We start from the raw sequence: 7660 nt of genomic DNA, 5'->3' as shown, positions 1-7660 counted from the left end.
CCACCATTCTGGTCCCGGCAATGACAAAGTTAACATTTACTGAATGAAATCAAGTTTAAATAGAGAAGGACAGAACAATGTGATTAAATAAGCATTAAGGACACCAAATAAATACAAAATATCTTTATTTAAAATTTCTGGAAAATGAGTTACATGCAATTGGCATACAATATAGTGAAAAATAATCTCAAATTGCTAGACATGCAGAGTACAAGGAATGAACCTGTACGTAGCAGGCTTCGAGCATCTTGCCAGGCTTTCATTTCTTCCCATATGAATAACTATCACCTGATACTTACATGTTCTAATCTAGTATCATGTACTTCAGATCCTTTTTACACATTATATCATATACATTTAAAAAATCAACATGCTGACAGATGCTCCTTTTGATACAAATTTTGGTAAACCAGATTAATGCAATTAAAATATTATGAAGTGTTGGGCCAGGGCTTTAGGTCAGTGGCATCACGCCTGCCTTGCAAGTGCAAGAGTCTGAGTTCAACCTGATACCATATTATGAAGTGTTGGGCCAGGGCTTTAGGTCAGTGGCATCACGCCTGCCTTGCAAGTGCAAGAGTCTGAGTTCAATCCCTGATACCAGGAAAAAAATATGAAGTGCTTATAACTTAACAGCTGTGTGGTTTTGCTCCCCCCAAACTGGATTAATCTGCTTAAATAAATATCTACTGTTATACTGAGACATCAAATGTCAAGGCATCACCTTACTCACATAGACACAAAGTCACACGTGAGGCTCCTTGCTCAGAGCTACTCATAGGTAGTGGGATCCCGAGTTCCCTCCTGACCATTTCTTTATCTCTAACACGGGAGAAAAGTACCTACCTCAGAGTCAGTAAGGTAAATGCAAAACGATGCCGTCACCAGCGGCACTGCCTTACTGCTCCAACTCCTGTGGCTGTGTATGGATACATTTCGGACTCACTCGCCTCATGTTCAAATCTGTTGTTAAAATGCTTTGTACAGTACCATAAGAAATGTTCAGATCCTCAGAAATTTTCCTAATAGTCAATCTCTTGTTTGAACGAATCATTTCGCTTACTCTTTCAACATTTTCTCGGGTTTTTGACGTTGAAGGACGTCCGGATCTCTCCTCGTCGTTCACAGATTCACAACCCTTACGAAATCGCTCAAACCACTTGTAAACAGTCTTTCTGGTCACTGCGGCATCGCCATACACTAATTTTAACATTTCATGTGTTTCTTTAGCACTTTTTTGCAGTTTGAAACAAAATTTCATGTTAATACGTTGCTCATGATCCATCATTTATGGGACTTTCAAAAAAACACTCCTCTCAACCGTGGCTCAGACTGACTGCCCCAAGCAAGTTGAAAGGCGTCACACACTATTACTAAGGTTCGACGTACTCTTCTATTGAAGATCCCTGTCCTTTTGGATGGCCGAATGCCATCCAACAACATTCACTGTTTTTTTAGCCACACCTGGTACTTAATGTCTCACCTCATTAGAGGCACTTTTCCCTTTTAACTATAGTGACAACTGGTGTCGGCTGAAATACCAGCACGAGTACCCCCGCTTTAGTGGCTTGTACAGGCAGCATTCACCCTATAAAAAAACGAGAAGTTTTAAAATGACCCTTTGAGAAAGTAGAATACATTGAAGTTTATTTTTTCAGTTTGTCTCAATGCATTTCTAAAAAAAGCCTTTAGTACACGTTCTAGTCTTCTGTATTTTTACATTTTAGAAGACTAAATATACCAGGTTATGAAAACACCTGGTAACCCAGACCAGCCTAGTGCTGGCCAGAAGGTACAGAAACAAAGGTTAGTTTCCAATATATCATGTACTAACATCAGTGATGTTTATAATTAATAATATTTCTTCTGGTTCAGCTGTTACTCCAGACAGGATCCAAAGAGGAGTTTCACGGTCTCTTCTCTGGGTTTTATGGAGGCTTCCTTTACCCTTCTGTGTTAGCCTCTTAAGGCACTGGGTCAACCTTAAAAGGGCACAGGAAAGGGCGACTGAGAGTTGTGTTTCGTTTACAAATCTGAAAACAAACTAAACGCAGTTGTTCCGCAGTTGAGTTCGTGAACATAAATTTCCTTTCCGTTAACAGAGCGCCAGTTTCGGGGCCTCTGCATAAACCATGAGCTTGGGAACCCTCTCCTGGCCAATGGTCATACGCTCAAGGCCTGACTCGCTTTATTTCACCCCAAATTAGTGACATACCTGCACTTGAACTCCTAGCCGCTGATCTCCGCATATGCAGCAGAAAAACTTGGGGGACCCTGGTCCGGGTTCCTGCACCCGCTGGCGAGGCCGACCAGGAACCCGCTAAGATGTAGAAGCGGATCCTCCCTGTGGAAACAAGGCGCAAGCTTTTCACGGCGCCTTGGCAGGCTAGAAGACACTCACCGTCAACCTCCCGGGACAAAAAGGGCGGGCACCCTCTCACTGCGCAGAGACTAGGAAGGCGACACAGGGCGGGGACGGATCAAGGGACGACCAGCCAATCCCTGTGAAGACTCTAGGCAGGGCGGCGGGGCGGGCAAAGCTCGAGGGGACTCGGGGTGAACCCAGACTTCACCGGGGCCCACAGGCCGACCGGGAACCCACCCAGCTGAAGGCTGCAAGGCAGAAGACACTCACCGTCAACCTCCCGGGACAAAAAGGGCGGGCACCCTCTCACTGCGCAGAGACTAGGAAGGCGACACAGGGCGGGGACGGATCAAGGGACGACCAGCCAATCCCTGTGAAGACTCTAGGCAGGGCGGGGCGGGGAGGAGAGCTGCAGGACGGGAAGCCAATCGCCACAAGCGCTCAGGACAGAGGCGGGAACGCCCGGCTATTGGCTGTCATACGTCTTCCGCTGGGGTCCTTGTGGCCCTCGCTGGAGCAGGGGGCGGGGTCGTCCACCCTTCCGGCAGCGGTTTTTTGTGGCTCCGCACGAGTCCCAGTCTGTGGTGACCGTATTCTCTCAGGCCGGAGTGCCTTTCTCGGGCTTAGTCCTGGGAGGTCCTGCGGCTGCGTGTCAGCCCCGAGATTCCCTTTCCTAAAGCTGAACTAGACAAGTGTCTGTGCCGTGCTTCTGCCACGTCTTGTTCGACAAGATCACCCACGTGGCCTCTCCTAAACTTGGAAAGATCAGTCTCTTTCCTCGAGGTCCCAGTTGATTCATACACACTGTTCAACAAGTAGACTAATCATCAGGGGATGAGGTGGGCCACCACAAGCATCCTCAGGGTAACTGAGTCAAACTCGACAAACAGTAAGTAGAGTATGTGCCAAAACGAACAGTTCCACAGTTTGCCATGTTCAATCTTCAAAATATCTTTTCCTTTTTATGGTTTAGATCTAAAATGACCCCCCAAAGCTAGCTATAGCAGACTTGCAGTTAGGTGGGTCCTGTCAGAGAATGTGGGTTGCTGAGTTGTGCCATGGTAGGGTTTATCTCCCTCTCCGGTTCCCTTCCTCCCTTTTTGCTTCCTGGCCGCCATGGCATAAACAGCTCTGCCGTGTGGCAAGCCCTTCCACCGTGCTGTGTTCTGTGTTTGAGCCTGCTGAATATGGACTGCAGGTTCTGAAACAGGAGTCAAAATATACCTCATTTCCTTGCAATTGTGGGTGTCGGACATTCTGTCCCAGCTAGGAGAGAGTGACTAAGACGATCCCCAAATTGTACTTGCAGAGACAGGTACGTTAAGCAATTTGGCCAAAATCATAGAGCAGCTAGCAAGTTCTGGGATTTGAATGCAAACAGTCTGAATGCAGAGCTCCTCAAAACACTATATTGCATTGCTTTTCTCTGATGTGTTGGCTACAGCAGGAAGAGAAACTAAATATTAGCCTACATTTGGTCAAGATAGGTGCCTCTGGTGGGGATGGAGAAGGAACAGTTTGCCTAGAGTCCCGAGGTAGACTACCAAAGTGCTTGAACTGTTTAAAAACCGAAGTGTAAGTAGAATTTAATGTGTGATTTGAGATGGGAGTGGCTTGGGGCCAGATCTTGCAGTTTACATTTTATACCAGTGGTGGCAAACTTTTGGCACAAATGTTACTTGTTTTTATTTTAAGACAACAGATGTTCATGTATGAGTTGTTTTTTCTAAACTACAACGTCAGTCTTCAGGTTGCATTGCAGTTTGGGCACTTTGCCATAAATAGGTGGGTTTGGGGTTGCAGCTTGGGCTCTTGTCTCTAAAAGGTTCACCATTGATGTTTTATACCAAGAATGAGGAAAAACTGCTCATGAGGTTTTGAACAAGAAAATGATAAGATCTGATGTAGGATATGATGAAGAAGAAATTAAATAAAATAATTTCTAGCAACCAGCCATCATTACAGATATTCATAGTATTCTTTTGAAATGGAAGAAAGAACACCCTTTTATAGATCCTTTACCTTTCTTATCTCAGTCTTCCAAGCATGTCTCTAGTCTGAATCTGTTCTTCTGTCGTCCCTTTGGATAGAGGAGACATTATCTTTGTTTTGTTTTTGTTTGTTTGACATTATCTTTGTTTTGATGGTAGTTGCCCAGAATGTCTTCTCCGCAGATCAAGTAAGACAGCGGTAAGAGGTTATGAAAGAACTGTATAGTAATATAACCTGAATTTAGAAGAAATCTACCTGGATCTAAAGGCTTCACTCCTCTAGCCAAATTCTGTATTCAACAGAGATGACAATTCAGTTCCTTTGAAATAGTAAAACTGGGGAGGAGGGGCGAAGGGAGGGCAGGGACAAGGGGAAAAAATGAGAACCAAGACTTGTCATGTAAAGGTACAAGATCCCAGTAATGAATGTAACTGTACTGTAGACCTAAAATATACCAATAAACTCAATAAAAAGAAAAAAAACAGAAATAGTAAAACTGTTTCCTTGGTTTAAAAGAGAAATGTTTTCCCAATATAAGTATCGCTTTAACAATATAGGTAATTAATTAGAATTAAATATGTATCTACTTTTTTGTTTTGTTTTGTTTTTTGTTTTTTGAGACAGGCTCTCACTATGTAGTTGAGACTAACCTGGAACTCACTATGTAGCCCAGGCTGGTCTTGAACTTGCAGAGATCCTCCTGCCTCAGCCTCCCAAGTGCTGGGATTACAGGCATGTAGCACCACGCCCAGCTCGTTAAATATGTATTTACTTTTGACTTAAATTCAGGTAGAGCACTTGCTCAGCATGCAGGAGGCCCTTGGTTTAATCCCTAACACACACACACACAAAGAAGCTTGGAATAGAGTTTAAAAGCAATTATATGAATTGGATTTATTATTGAGTCTGATTACTTAGAGAATTTAGTCTGTTTAAATTTAATCTGCCAGAAAGTAAACAAAGGGACTAGAATAGGAAGGCAGTGGAAAGGCAGGAGAGGAAACAGGTTGACAGTCCTGACGGAAATCTAACATCTTCATAGTCCCTAATATCTTGGTTCAATAAATAGCATCCCTTGATCATTATTAATCCATTTCCTTGGGTTTTATCTCTGCCAATCTCCTCAGATCCCAAATCTATTTGTATTTCTTTCTGGCTATTTCTTTTCCTCACTTCCTCTGTCTGGCTTTTAGCTACTTGTTGACTCTGAACCCGAATAAACCTCCCTCCATCTGATGTCCCCCATTTCCCAGTTAACACCTTTGTTCTTCCCCTTCTTAATCAGCCTTGAGAGAAGCTACACCAATGGGTCTTCATCATCACCTCAGTCTTGTTCATTCCTCATACATTGTCTGACTTCCTTCCTTCCGAGTTCCCTCAGATTGTGCTTTCCAAAGTCATCAGTGGACCCCTAGTGACCAAGAGCAGTGGCTCTTAATTTAGCCAGTTTCTGTGGTGTTTGACACAACTCCTGGCTCCTTTCTTGCCCGAGTGGCTGGTTTCTGCTGTTCTCTAGCTTTCCTCTAATGCCCGTGCCGGCCCTTCTCCCTCTTCCTCACCCCTCAAGTGCTGGTTCTGGCTGCATTTTTTCTCAGCTCCTTTCTCTTCTTACTCTTTACTCTGGCTGACCAGTTTCCCAGGTATGACAGTAATAAAAGTCAAGTACTGAGTGCCAGACAACTTTGTACATGTTATGTCTAATTCTTAAAATAATAATGTAAGGGTGATAAGAATGTTAGCACCATGGAATGGGTAAACGAGCCAATTGTAGCATTTAGCCCTTTACATAAAAATACCACTGCACCAATTTAGAGGTTATAAATGGAGGCCAGGAAAGCCTGTGTGACTTTCTTACTCCATGCAACGTACGGCAGACCTCAAATTCCAATTCTAGGTCTTGGTCTGCCTGTTTACCTCCACTCCACACCATTCTTTGTATCTCCAGGCCCCTTACACTCAATAATCCAGACATGGTCATCTGGATGTCCTAGGGACACCACAAAATCAGCTGTCCCAGATGGAGTTCATTCCGTTCTTCCCACCCTACATATTCTTTTTATGACCTCTGTTAAGCAATAATCATTCCTTAGTCCTAGAGGCAGGAGGACCACTGGAGTTCAGGAGTTCAAGACCAGCCGGGGCAACAGTGGTTTTTATCTAAAAAAACCGAAACAATAAAAATTCCTTAGCTCAGCAGTCCAGGACTCAGTCTAAATGCTTTTCTTCCTTAGATTCCTTACTTATTTCTGAAGCTTCTTCTTTCTCACCCTCTTCTCACCCTCATTTCTTCCAATTGGCCATCCATGGGTTGTCTTCTCTCTGTACCCTGCCCGTTCGCTGGTTCTGGCTCCATCATCTACTTGCTGGCCATTGAATTAGCCCGCACTCAGCTTCCCTGTCACAAAATCTTCCCTGCCCTGGTATTCCTCCATGTTGCTGTTACCTCCATTAAAAAATCCTAAATGGATTTTCAGTGGCGCTAGGAGCGAGACAAATCATCCTACCAATTCCCCATCTGTCTTTCTGTTACCTCTCACTTCTCACACACCTATTATGATCTTCCCATGCTGAATTAATTGCAGTTTCCTAAATGCTGTCCAGCACTGTCCAGAACAACTCTGCAGTGATAGAAATGTCCTACATCTGTGCTGACCACTACGGTAGCCATAAGTGGCTACCGAGTACTTGAAATATGACTAGCACAACAGAACTGGATTTTATTTACTGTCATCTGATTTGAATTTAAATAGTCACATGTGGCTGGTGGATTCTATATTGACTGGCATAGCACCTTACATCCTTGCTTCTCACTGGGAAGTTTGTGAGACATGCAGACTTTCAGTTCTCGTCCTTTATCTGTGTATTCATAATCTGCATTTCAACAAAATTGCCAGGTGACTGGTATGTTTCTTAAAGTTTCAGGAAGCCCTGCTCTGAACTGTGTCTCTGATGTCCTTGCTTTTGTGGTTTCTGTCCTCTTTGTCTGGTCTTCCTGTCACCTCTCTTTTGCTGTTTAACTCCTACTTATTCCTCAAGATCCAGCATTTACAGTCACAGCACACTTATGTGGTTATCTAGAAGGCAAGGGAATAAGGGGAGGTGAATGAGAGAATATGATGAAACCACACGTATCCTATAATCCATACATGTATTCAGTGTTTCTGTATGTATATGATCTCTGTGTGTGTGTGTGTGTGTGTGTGTGTGTGTGTGTGTGTGAAAAGATGGTTACTAAAATGGTAACAGTTGCTCTCTCAACCTAGGGGGATTTTGTATGTTTCTTTATATTTTTGAAATACAGTT

The 7660-nt window shown here is 43.7% G+C and overlaps 1 long non-coding RNA gene and 1 other non-coding gene across 3 annotated transcripts; both read right to left on the bottom strand.

The window, feature by feature from the left end:
• Nucleotides 1–531: 531 nt before the first annotated feature.
• Nucleotides 532–2691, bottom strand: LOC104873522. Of its 2 annotated transcripts, none has more exons than XR_783498.3 (3): nucleotides 2636–2691; nucleotides 2216–2344; nucleotides 532–1588 (listed from the first exon to the last, which is right to left on the bottom strand). It is a non-coding gene; the product is annotated as an uncharacterized LOC104873522 (long non-coding RNA). The 2 variants fall into 2 exon arrangements; XR_783499.3 differs by lacking the exon at nucleotides 2636–2691 and adding an exon at nucleotides 2402–2491.
• On the bottom strand, nucleotides 1874–1995 carry LOC117284268. The gene has a single exon (XR_004515357.1). It is a non-coding gene; the product is annotated as a small nucleolar RNA SNORA26 (small nucleolar RNA).
• Nucleotides 2692–7660: the final 4969 nt, after the last annotated feature.

The sequence above is a fragment of the Fukomys damarensis genome, unplaced genomic scaffold (assembly GCF_012274545.1).
Source record: "Fukomys damarensis isolate Sample0158 unplaced genomic scaffold, DMR_v1.0_HiC HiC_scaffold_35, whole genome shotgun sequence".
NCBI classification, from domain to species: Eukaryota; Metazoa; Chordata; class Mammalia; order Rodentia; family Bathyergidae; genus Fukomys; species Fukomys damarensis.
This window is presented reverse-complemented; position numbering and strand designations above follow the sequence as displayed.